The sequence below is a fragment of the Camelus ferus genome, chromosome 16 (genome assembly GCF_009834535.1).
Source record: "Camelus ferus isolate YT-003-E chromosome 16, BCGSAC_Cfer_1.0, whole genome shotgun sequence".
Lineage (NCBI taxonomy): Eukaryota > Metazoa > Chordata > Mammalia > Artiodactyla > Camelidae > Camelus > Camelus ferus.
The window spans coordinates 432,231-445,205 of NC_045711.1; the positions used below are offsets into that span (position 1 = coordinate 432,231).

The 12,975-nt window shown below is 41.4% G+C and overlaps 1 long non-coding RNA gene across 1 annotated transcript; it reads right to left on the minus strand.

Moving 5' to 3' along the window:
- Nucleotides 1-773: 773 nt before the first annotated feature.
- LOC116669156 lies at nt 774-12,821 on the minus strand. The gene is made up of 4 exons (XR_004326520.1): nt 12,410-12,821; nt 6,843-6,940; nt 6,457-6,561; nt 774-1,738 (listed from the first exon to the last, which is right to left on the minus strand). It is a non-coding gene; the product is annotated as an uncharacterized LOC116669156 (long non-coding RNA).
- Between the last annotated feature and the right edge of the window lie 154 nt (nt 12,822-12,975).

Below are 12,975 nucleotides of genomic sequence, written 5' to 3' on the forward strand. Positions count from 1 at the left end.
AAGGGACTTAACCACGGCTACACTGTTCATTCAGCCCGCCGCCTGCGAACAAGAACCGAGCACCCATTCTGTGCTAAGCCCTGCTTTGTGTGCTCGAAGTACAAGGATGCAGGCACCACCACTCTGTCACTTTCTTCTTTCCTCCCTTCTCTGCCTGCCTGTCTTCTCATTCTGCAGCTTTCTTTCGGGGTCTTACCCCTGTTTGTGGTTTAACCACAGCCTGCTCCTGATTGATTACCACCCTCTGTCTTTAACGCAACCCTGGTGCCAGAGTCTCAGATCTCTCTATTCCCAACCTTTTCCCGCCTAGATGTGCCTCAGGCCCTAAAACTCAACACACCCTCAATCAAGTTCACAAATCTCTTTCTGTGACCTCCACCTAAGGACACATATTCCCCCAGACCCTTCCTGCATCTGCCTTCCTTCTGTCCTCCCTCTTTGTAATTCTCATTCATCTAACCCTGGGTTTCCGCCCCCCTCTCCCCCATCCCAGGGCACTTAGCACGCTTTGAACCTATATATTTATTAGTGTGATTTTTATTTAATGTCTGTTTTATTCATCACCACATGTCCAACCAGCACCTTTTATAGTGCCCGATCCAGTGTTTGCATTCGAAATGTTTTTCTCTGGGATGTGTGAATGAGTGCAAGTTGACAATGAAAAATCAAGCAGTAGTCAATTTAGAAAGAAATAGAACTTTTATTTGAGCCAACCTGAGGATTAAAACCCAGGACCGTCTTGTAGAAAGCTCTGAAGACTGTTCTGCCTGCTAGAGGTCAAGCATACGTAAGTTTTTGAGACAAAGGGTTATACATCAAAGTAACATGTTGATGGTTTACACAGTCCAACAAGGCGAGTAGTGAGTTATTGTGACCCCTTACAGGATTGAGAAAGGAATGTTATCTTCTAAGGAGTCACCTTGCTGGCGTCAGGAGTTTTTGGCGGGGGGTGGGGGGGGCGGTTAGTAGGCATCCCTGTGTCTTCTAAGGGGATCTAGTTAATGTATGGCGCAGGTGCACAATGCACACTGCAGGGGAGGGAGGAGTGCCTCAAACTGGCAGAGAATTTTATGTTTAAAATTTTTCTTGTCCTGCCTTAAAAGCAATTTTTTTCATTCAAGTAAGCCATTTCCCTACAATAATACAATTCCCTACAAGAATACAATAATTCTTTTACTAAACTGAACTGAACTTGGATCCCCTTGTCCCGTCCAACACGCAGCAAAGCCAGTCTGATGGCGGGTTGTGGTGAGGGCAAGTACTGCGTCTACTGCAGGCACCAAGCAAGGAGAACAGGCAGCTCATGCTCAAAACACCCAGACTCCCCCGTGGCTTGCAGGGAAGTCGTTTTTTTTTTTTTTTTTAAGGCAACATTTGGGGTGAGGATTGCAGGTGACATGAATTTCTTCTGATTAGTTGGTAGTGGTGAGGTAACACGGTGGCGTTTGGGACTCTTTATTATCAAGTCTTTGGTTCCAGCCAGTCTGGGGTCTATGCACTGTGGTCAGCATGTATCACCCTCCTCCTCCTCCTCGATGGGGGTCGTAGTTCTTGCCCAACAACTCAAAGATACGTGTCAGATTGTATGCGCATCCCAAGAGGAGAAACAAGTACTCTGTTTTATCGCTGAACTAGTGTTTCTTGACTGCTTTTCCTTTGTTTCTGCATTCCTTCATTAGTAACTGCTCGAGTCTGCTCTTTGGAACTCAAGGAAGGCATAGAAGACCAAAGCCTTTTTCTGTAAACAAGAAACAGACACAGAAGGCTTTTTTATTTTTTACCCAGGAGGGCCCCACGGGGTCCTGCTTGGTTTCAATCCCCCTTTTCTTTGCTCCTCCTCAATTCTGAGGGGAACAGGGGGAGGATAAGAAAGAAAATAGAGTTTTGGATAGAAAGGTTAATCATAAACTCTGCAGGGGAACTCAGTTTTAGGGGAACTCAGTTTTAGGGGAACTCGATTTCACTTTGAAGAGGGTTTACATGCTTGGAGCACAGGCTCTGGATCTAGACTGCCTGGATGCCTGTCCTGGTCCTGTCTCATCCTGGCTGGGCGCCCTGTCAACTTGTCCTCTCTGAGCTTATTTTTTTTTCACAAATAACACCAACTTTGATTTCAGAAGTTTGTTTTGAAGATTATATGAGTTAATGCTCAGAGAATGCTTAACAGTGCTCTGGCATATTGTAAGCAAGCAGTAAATATTTGCTCTTGCAATTATATGCAAAATACTCTGAGTGTTAGGAACAATGGGGGAAGGCTTCACGGAGGAGGTGGCATCTGAGCTGAGACTTCAAGGTTGAGTAAAAATTTGCCAGGCAGCCGTGGGAGGCTAGTCAAGATCACACTGGATGAAAGCGTTCAAATCACTGAGAAAAATCTCGAGATAATTCAGGAATACAGGAGACTAAAGTGTAACTATGACAAAAAAAAAAAGCTAATAAATGGAAAGATTATACCAAGTTCATGGATAGGAAGACTAAACATTGTAAAGATATTCATTCCTCTCAAATTAATCTATAAATTCATTTCACTTCCAATTAAAATCTCAACAGAATTCTTATTTGACAAGCTAAATCTAAAGTTCAAAAACTTTTGCAAGGATCCAAGAATAGTTAAGACACTTTTGGAGAAGTGAGGGGAAATTGCCTATCAGAATTCAAGACTCACAAATTGATGGTAATTGATGTAATTATTAACTATTGGCATGAAGATAGAAAAATAGATCAGTAGCATAAAATAAAGAGCCTAGAAATTGATTCACACTTACATGGAAACTTGATGCACAAGAGGGTTTGCATGGACCATCCAGTGCTACTGGCAGCTGCTGGACTAGACTAATTCGTTTTTTAGCAGTAGAGACATTTTTCCTTCACTAAATATGTTACATACATAAGAAAAGTTTGATCATAATATGTTATAAATTAATAAAGTTATTTCTGATTTTTTAATTCACGAGTCATTTAATTATTCCCAAGTCTCATCAGTTGAAATGGGAGTTTAATTGATACATGCAAATTTATTTACCAAAAAATACTAACAAAGTACGGGTGAGGACGTATAGCATTCATTGCTGGTGGGAATATCAGATAGTACAGACGCTCTGAAAAATAGTGTGGCAGTTTCTCATAGAGCTAAAATACATTCACCGTACAACCCAGCATCCCACTCCTGGGGATTTATGGTAGAGAAGTGAAAATCTATGTTCACACAAAGACCTATATGTGAATGTTTGGAGAAATTTTACTTGTAATGGTCCCAAGCTAAAAACAGTCCACACGTCCTTCAGCGAGTGAGTGGAGAAACAGACTGGGCTCCATCCACACAGTGGAGTACCACTCAGCAGTAAAAAAATAACGTACTTGGATGGATCTTGAAGGGCATTATGCTGAGTGAAAAAAGCCGGTCGCAAAAGGTTACACAAATGGTATTATGCCATTTATATAACATCTTGTAAGTCAGAAAATTAGAGGGAGGCAGAACAGGACAGTGGTTGCCAGCAGTTAGGGTTGGGGGAAGATGTGACTATAAAAAAGGTGACTGATGGCCACACCAATCTATACAGGTGATAATGCTTCATAGAACTACACACACACACACTCACACACACACATACATTGTGCTTGTTAAAAATCATTGAATCCAAATAAAATCTGTAGTTGAGCTGTAGGATTGCACCATTGTCAGCTTCCTGCTTTTAATAACACACTATGGCCATGTGGAATGCTGTACTGGGGCAGTCTGAAGAATGGTACCTCAGAACTCTGTACTATTTTTTCAACTCTTATAAGTCAAACTATGTTAAAATTTAAAGACCCTTTTATAAATTGCAGTAAATAAAAAATATACGTTAGACTAATGAATCCAATACCACCCAGTCCATATTTTTATGGCTGATATCATAGCAAAGAAAATGGTATCATTGATGAGTTTGTGATGTGCATAAGACGCACCTAGGAATGCAGCTGGTGAGCAGACGTTCCTCGACTTTACTCTTATTTGAGTCTGTTTGTGTGTATATGGGCGGGTGTGTGAGTATTTCTATGGTCAGGGCTGCTACGAGGACTGGTCACTGCTACTAAAAGTAGCCATCACTTGTTTTCATGCTTTAACTCAGGAACACAGTTTTATTTGTAAACAAGTTTTGGTTGCTAAAAATTCAGGGCCCAGTTTGTTCATAGTATAGGATGTTGCCATTAAAAGACAGTGTTGGTCAGCTCTCACCAGGCTCAGCTTGAGACAACAAATATTTACTCCAGCGCCGCAAGTCGGCTGGGAGTCTGCGGGTTTTCCAGCCCTGCTCCCAGCTGTGGGTAGACTGTGGGCAGCTCTGTACTCCTCTCATCCTGGACTGTGGGTCTGCTTCTCACGCTCTCTCATTCCGAGACCCGGACACTCTCAGGACATGCTATTCTCAAGGCAGAGAGAAGGAGCAAGAGGGCTGGTAGGACCTTGCCGCACCTCTAAAGCTTCTGCTCAGATATGGCATAGCTCACCTCTCCCCTTCCACTAGCCAAAAGCAAGTCCCATGGTCAAGTCCAAAGTCAGTAGGGTAGGGGTAGTGGGGGCGGAATTGTACTCTGTCTACAGGGAAGGACTGCAAAAGCAGGAAGGGAATTAGTAATTGTGCACAAATAATATGACCAATCCCACATGACTAGTGTTAAGTCCAGGACATTACATCTTCTTTTAAAAGTGATGTGTGTGGAAATGGGATCAGTTTATATGAGTTACGTGAACTCAGTTACTTGAGTTACAAGAATTCAGAAGTGAGATCGTTGTTGCAGGGATGTAAATTAACATAGCTATTCAAATTGGAAAATGAAATCAGACTTTTTTCCCCCACAGAAGGTAAGTCTGATTTCGATGATTACTTTGACAATGAATATGGACTTTGCCAATTAGGTTGTATAGAAGATGCTTCCCATAAGCCAACTGAGCTAAATTTGTAGCTTCGGTGTTTTGACACGCACATAATTAAATCACATGATAGAAAATAACCTTCCAAATTGTAACCGATGTACTGAAATTGTAAGATGTATTGAAATGAATAATATTTTCATTTTCCCAAGTCTCTCTGAGTATATTGGGTCTTAAAACATGCTTCTACATGAAAGATATATTTACTTATCATTTGAAAATCCTAATGAAGACTTTTTGGTGTAATTCTTGAAAGTGGAGCAGAAAAATAACCTGAGAAATCTGAACAAGAACACCTGCTCTTCTGAGCCAGGTTATTTCCAGTCCTTTGCTGTCAACAAAATTGAATGAGAACCCAGTTAAGCCGTCAGCTGATGCAACATGCAAAACAATTTTCTGTGATAGATCATTAGGTTTTTGGTGAAACCTGAGAAAGTTCATAGAATTAAGAATCTCTGCCCTTTCAAATCTTCCATTCCTATCTATTAACGTGAGCAAAGTTGCTCAGAGCTCTCATCTATAACAGAATAAAAGGATAGAATTGATGCCGAATCCTGCCTCAGCCAAGTCGTAACAGGCACCTGTGGCTAACTGATAACAAAAAAGCCCCATCAACCTTGCTGAGCTGCCTTTGCAGTCAAATTTCACTTTTTATATATAATAATTCTTCATCAGCAGGGAAGGTATAGTTCAGTGGTAGAGTGCATGCCTAGCATGCACAAGGTCTTGGGTTCAATCCTCAGTACCTCTGTTTAAAAGAATAAATAATAAATAAACCTAAATTACCTGCCCCCCATAAAAAAAGTTTAAAAAAATTTTTTAATCTTTATTATATTTATGTTGTTTTGGTCAAGTGGATACTAATAATTGCTGTTGTCATAACTCAAAACAGAAGAAAATGTTAATTCTTGGAGCCTTACTTTCATAAGAAATTTTAAAACATGAATATTTCAATTTGTATACATATTTTTATTGCAGAAAATATGACTGGGAGAGCAGTAGAAGACTAAATAAAAATATTTTAAGAGAGATTTTATGAGCTAAATCAAATAGAACTATAAGATAAGTGAGGAAAAATAATTACATAAAATTTTGGTTTGTCAAGGAAGAGTTTGAGTATTCTTATGATGGTTAACAGTAATGCATGATTGTCAGAGTGAGAAATCACACCTCAAATCCTAGCTGTAAGGATCCAGCCACCTGTGATTGAGATAGAGCTGATGATAGATGATAGATAGATAGATAGATAGATAGATAGATAGATAGATAGATAGACAGACAGACAGACAGACAGAAGTCTCAGCACCCCAAAAAGAAATCCTATAGGCATTACTTCCCTCCAACCCACCTCCAACCCCACCCTGAGCCTTGGGCAAACACCAGTTTACTTTCTGTCTCTGTGAATTTGCCTATTCTGGACATTTCATATAAATGGAATTATACAATATACAGTCGGACTGTATCCTCAGATGCGGAATTGGTGAATACAGAACCCATGGATACGGGGAAGGGGCAACTGTACTACACTATTTTACACATACAAGGGCTTGAGCATCCTCAGATTTTGGTATCCCCGTGGGGCTGGGAGAGAGAGGAAGTGGGAGTGGGGGTGCTGGGACCCATCCGTCACAAACACTGAGGGATGACTGTAACAAGGAGGAAAGTACAACCGTGTAAGTCATAAACCTTAGTGCTACAAACAACACTGCAGGCAAATACATAAAGTGCAGGAGTCCTAGAAATACAAGAAGATGTTTATTAAAACGTTAAGAGGAAACAAAATTGGTTGCATTGTCAGGATAAGCTAGAATATGCTATAGTAGCAAATAAACCCCAACATCTCACGGTCTGTAAAGTTACTGTAATGAAAGAGAGGGCTGGAAGTAACATGGGGTGTTCTAAAAGTCCAGGCCTTGCAATGGCTCACCTCAATTTCGACCAGATTCTATTATTAATCAAATTGCAGCCGCGTGTCCCCAGTATAACTCCAAGTCTAAGAAATGTGGTTTCACTCTTCCTTTTCATCTAAAAAGAGGAAACAGTAAACACTTTATTGTTGTTTTTTTTCAAACTAGTAATTTGAAAAGTCTAATAAAATCAATATGCTCTTGGCAAGACTGATCAAGATGTTTTTAAAAAAGTGAAAATGTAGAAATAAAGAACATCAAAGATAAACAGTACTGGGATGGAAAAGGGGTCTATAACTGCAGGCACGGCAGAGACACAAAGGAAAGAAATGACCATGAACAACTTTATGCCACTAAATTAAAACATATGGCCAAGAAGGACAACTCCTTAGACCCACAGAGCACACTGAAACACTCAACGAGAAATACAACAGAGAATCAACTCATAACCATCCAAGAAATCAAAGAAGTTGTTAAAATTTTACCCACAACACCCTCCCACCTGACCTGGCCCAGAAAGTCTAATATGTGAGTTGTATAAAATATCCAAAGAACAGATAATCCCAATCTTATATACACTGGTCCTAACAATGGAAAAATGCACTTCTGTTTATGAGCTTGACATAACCCTAATACCAATATCAGACAAGGGCAGTTCATAGAAGGAACAGTATAAGCCTAGCTCACAGATAAACTTATGCAAATGTCCTAAATCAACTGCTACCCAATTCCATCCAGCAAAGCACCAAAAATATCTGTATTCTACACTCATCCCTAATTAACACTTCGTCTGAATATAGAACTCTGTGCTGAAAATCACTTTCCCTCAGAAATTAAAGGCATTTCTCCATTGTCTTCTAACTCCTAGTGTTGCTGTTAAAAAGTCCAAATCCATTCTGGCTCTTGATTTTTTTTCTGAAATACGCTGTTTTTCCTCTTTGGAAATTCACAGGATCTTATGCGTATTCCTGGTTTTCTAAATGTTCATAATCAATGCCTTTTTGTCAGTATTTTCACTTTTCTTGTGCTGAGCATTTGGAAAGCTCAGCAAACTGATGTCCTTTAGTTCTGGAAATTTTCATTACTTTTTTTTTTTTTGGATTATTTCTTCCTCTCCCATTTGCTCTATTATCTCTTTTTGGATCTCCTGTTATTTGAATGTTGGATCTCCTGAACTGGCAGTCTAATTTTATTATCATTTCTATCCTGTTTTTCCTTTCTGGGTTTGGGAGTTTGTTGTTTGTTTTTTTTTGTTGTTGTTTTGGTTTTTGGTTTTTGGTGTCTTTTTGTTTGTTTGGGTTGGGTTTTTGTTTTTGTTTTTGTTTTGGGGTTTTTTTGCTTTATTTTTGGGAAGTGTTTTTCACCTTAACCTTCCAAGATTTTTATTGAGTTTTTTTTTTCCTGGTGTTACATTTTTAATTTCTAAGAGAGCATTCTTTTCTTGTTTCAGAAAGTGTCTTTTTGAAAACTCTGAGTATATTAATGTCAGTTCTTTTGAAGACATTTCATTACGATATTGTTTCCAATGCCAAAAAAAAAAAAAAGAAGGAAAATCCTAAATCCAATTCACAGGATAACAAATTAACATCTTGGAGCACAGTTATATAATTAGATACTTTTCAGCAATTATAATGAATAAACCAGAGCTACACATTTGAATATGGCTAAATCTCCAAAACAAAGGGCTGGGGGAAGGGGGAAGATAAGCTGTAGAAATATATATACATTTTAACTCTATTTATACAAGATTTAACAGTATGCAAAAACAATATTACATGTTGTCTATGGGTCCATACATACATAGTAATCTTAAAAGTCATGCAAAGAAATAATAAACTCCAAATTCAGAAGAATAGTTATAATATGGGAAGGGCATATGTGGAATACATGAGAAACTTTAACTGTTATTTCTAATATTTTCTTTCTTAAGTTGAATAGTGGGTGAACAGGTTTTTTGTTTGTTTGTTTTTTGGTTTTGACATTTTAAAATATTCATTATTATGTTTTTTATTTATATAAAATAAGTGAGAGGATGATTTCAAAAATAAACTTAAAGTTTATAGAAAGATCAAATTGTATTTAAAGTAGAAATAGGAAACCTGAGAAGTCAGGTGTTTGCTTAGAAATGTTAGCAAAAAATAAAGATAAAAAATAGAAGGACAGCAGAGAAGAGATCAATAAGACCCCAGCTGTCATTTACAATACGTAAGTAAATAATCTAGTTTTGCTTAACTTTAACCATAATGGGACAGAGTCCTAAACATGACTGTTAAAAAAATAAAAGTCAAAAATCAAAAGGAATGCAACAGAAGGGAGATTGTCTAAGCAGTCTAAGATGACTTCCCTTATTATAATTCTAAAAGTGTGGCTATATTGACATCATTTGGAAATCGATTTGTGTGGTACTTTTCATCTGCCCTGGAAGTATGAGTGGAAGAGGAGGGAGACAGAGATGGAACTTTGGACTGTACATAAATGTGAGTGTTCTCCCAACTGTGTGCCCTAAAATCTCTTCATTACTCTGAACACCTGGTGTTTTCTTCCCGCCAAGCAGGCGACTGTCAAGGTAAAATAAGCCAGTGTGGTCCTAACTTGCTTCTCCCGTCAGTGCCCCTCTGTGGAAGTGTCCCTAGAACGAAAGATGAGAGAGTTCATTCTCCTAATGACATTCCAGTCTGGCTGTTAATGGTCATCTCTGTGGCAACCTCTTCTGCTGTCCCTGCCCCCTCACACCACTAGAAAGGAAAGAGACGGCAACAAGAAGGAACTAAAGCAAGGTGTTCAACAGCACTAAACAGATCATTCCAACAACTGGCAACAAATTAATTACCCTCCCACCCCACGTCTTCCCACTCCCCAGAGGCGCACACTGGCAACAGTACTACTAGCACCTTCTTCCAGTATTTACCTCCATATTTTCAAGTAAAATAATTAAACAGCTATTTTGTGACTTCCCGAGTTTAGAAACTACTTATTGACTTCCTATCATAAAAGATGAGTATTCAGGATTCTTAACACAGATCCTACCGCAGTGCCCCCATCCATTTCTCCTTTCCAGTAAACAGATTTCCAGTAAAAGATTTGATGTGCATGATCGTTTGTCCTGGGTCACATGAGATTTGGCAGCAACTAAAGTGGCCATTCCATGATTGTGATCTAGAAAAACCGCCAGCAAGAGGGAGAAGGCCCCAGAACACTGACCCTGAAATGTCCCTTTGTGGCACTGGGGCAATGACCACTTGGGGACAAAGAGGGGCACTGGGATTGCTGATTGGATGGGGATGGGTGGGGGGAGTGAGTGAGGAGGTGCTTTGACCAGAAAAAAAAGTTGAGAATGTGCGGAAACAGTTCTGAAGGAAGGGAGGGGGAAAGTACTGGGGCCACAACAGCAGACAGAATGCCATGGAGTTGCTGTTTCTTGCCTGTGAGTTTAATGACAAGGTTCCTCCCCTTTGGATGCCAGCTAAGCAGGAGCCGGCAGGGCATCCCCTGACTTTGCAGCCTCGCCAGGGCTGGAGTCAGCCCCGAGTACAATCACAGATATTCTTGGGCTTGACTTCCATCCAGAGACTAGTCATTTGATGCAATTGCCTGTGGTCTGAAAAATAAACTCCCACCCAAACACATTGTACTCGGGGAGACTGCAATCTCAATGATCATGTCTCCCAGGACTCAGGCCCACTCTGACCACAGGATCTCTCTAAAGTCACGACTGACAGAAGTGTGCACAATTCTACCATGTAATTTTTGTCTGGGAAGTAAATACTTCTGTCATTACATCATTTTCCTTAGCATAGAGATCCCTTGAAAGAATAAAGCGTGACCAAGAGCCTTTCTCAAAGCTAACTAGGGAAATAACCTTCTTTTAATATTCTCTCCTGTCTTCCTTGACTTTCTTGTACAGCTTTCACGTGCAATTTCTCATTTTATCCTCACAACAACGCATTGAGGTACATAGTATTATTTCTGCTTTCTCGGCCATCCCAGAGTTTCTGCTTCCCCTCTTGCCTCTCCCTAGTGAAAGGTAACACTGGGCAGCCCAGCCAAGTCACGTCTGAGGGATTGGTTCCCTGTGACTACCCTTACCTCCCTCCCCGACCCACAGGCTGGACACAAAAGAGGCTGCCGGAAACCCCTGACAGCTGCCAGGCGAGTAGCCACAGTTCCCTGGAGAGGCATTCTAAGCTCACAACAGAGCATTTCTCATCCAGTTTTTTATGAGTTTGGGGTTGGGGAGGGGTTGGTGGCAGGCCAAAGATGAGTGGCAGAATGATGAAATCATGCGAGCCCACAGCCCTGATTCATGTCACAGTGGGAATGGGGACAGGCTTTTGTGCCAACCAGAATGTTCCTGGTTACACACTGCAGTTAAAAATAGTGATAGCTTAGGAGCGGGCATGGTGGTCAGAAAGAAATCTTCCTTCATCTGTTACATTCTATTATTTTTTTTAAAGAAAATGTATTTCTGCATTAGTTATAGAATTCTAAGTTATCTTTAAAATTCAAAAGAAAAAGGCCCCTCCTGCTGTTTTGAGAGCCCTCGGGCTCTGGGGCAGCCGTGGGGGTAGGGGGCAGTTCTAACTGCTGCTCTAATTATCTCAGACACTCATCCTTCACACCCATCCAGCTCAGCCAGCGTCTGCCCACTGCTGCACAGCCCAGCGCCTCACGGCTTGCTAGGCACAAGCATGTGGGGCCCTCTGGCAGCAGGTCACGAACCAGAAAGAGCTTGTGGAAAGAGGTGATGAATCTCAAATCACCTGCACCCGTGGCTGGGTGAGGACAAGTTGTGGCGACAGACAGACAGGCAGCCAACCGTAACTGGAGACAGAGGAGGTAGGTCCTGTATCAGTGATAACGTCACAGCTGGCCTTAAAGAACTGGTGGAATTTTGATTTGTAAGGAAGGGGTGGTGCAGGGGTGGGCCAGTCCGGAAAGGGGAAGCATCTTGGAAGACAATGAGGATGTAAATGAAAAAACTCAACGGTCATTTCCAATTCCACCACCAGGGCCCCTGTCGTGGATTCCTGTCCTCTGGGACATCTCACCAACACAGCCCTCTTTGGCATCTCTACCACCCCTCCATTCTGGGGGAATCTCAGCATGAGACCACATGTGAAAGCTCAGGTTTTTTTCATTATTGTTGCTATTCATGAAACTGCCTGAAGTAGACAGGAGTCGGGAGCAAAGGTCAGAGAGATTAAAGAATTTGCCCGGCTGACAAGGAAGGGAATCAGGAAGCTAACCCAGGTCCCCCCTGCCCAGGCCCCCATCACCACCAGCTGTGAAATAAGGTGGATGGTGTACACAGACCCCTGAGTGAGATCAGCCAGGTTTGAACCCCAGCTCTGATGTTCACTGTGTGACCCTGGGCGAAGTGCTTAACCTCTCTGTGCCTCCATTTATATAGGTGCAAGATGGGGCTAATAATTCTTACACCAGAGCTGTCAGGCAAATTAAAAAAGATCCTGCCTGTAAAATGCTTAGTATAAGGCCTGTAACACAGAAAATGTTTAAGCCTTCATTCGCTGCTGTTACTTCCACTCACCGATCATTATCATTACCACCATTGTCTCTCACTCAGTACCTGAATTTTCGAGTCTGCCGGTTGGCTGGAGACCATGTTTGGACCTTTTCCTTAATCCCGTTAACCTCCTCAGAAAAGCTGCTCTCAGTCCATTTGCAGACTTCACAAGAATTCTCTCAGCCTGCTTGTGGCATTGCTCAATACGGTGCTTTGGAATCCTTCTGTTAGCACAACTGTTTCTGGAGTCTAGAGAGCTCTGAGGACCCCAGAGGGGATGCGCACTAGTGTGGGTCTATCGAGCGGGCGGAGGTGGGGGGGAGGTAAGCAGCCTCCACATCCTGTTCCCACGTCCCACAGGCCCCCGCGCCTTCTCTCCCCATGTGCTGTCTGCACCTTGGCTTGGGCGGGCTTTCTTGCCAGCTCACCCACTGGTGAGGGGGACACACATTATCATTTTTATTTATCTCACAGTTGCACCCTGCTTCTCCCTGTGAAAAGAACACAAGTAGACAAACAAACGTTCTATATTCACTTGATTCAATGATGCATATATAATTCTGGACTTGTGTTGTCTTTAGCAAAACTTGATTCCATTGAATCTCAAATTTTGGTGTCATTTGGACCCA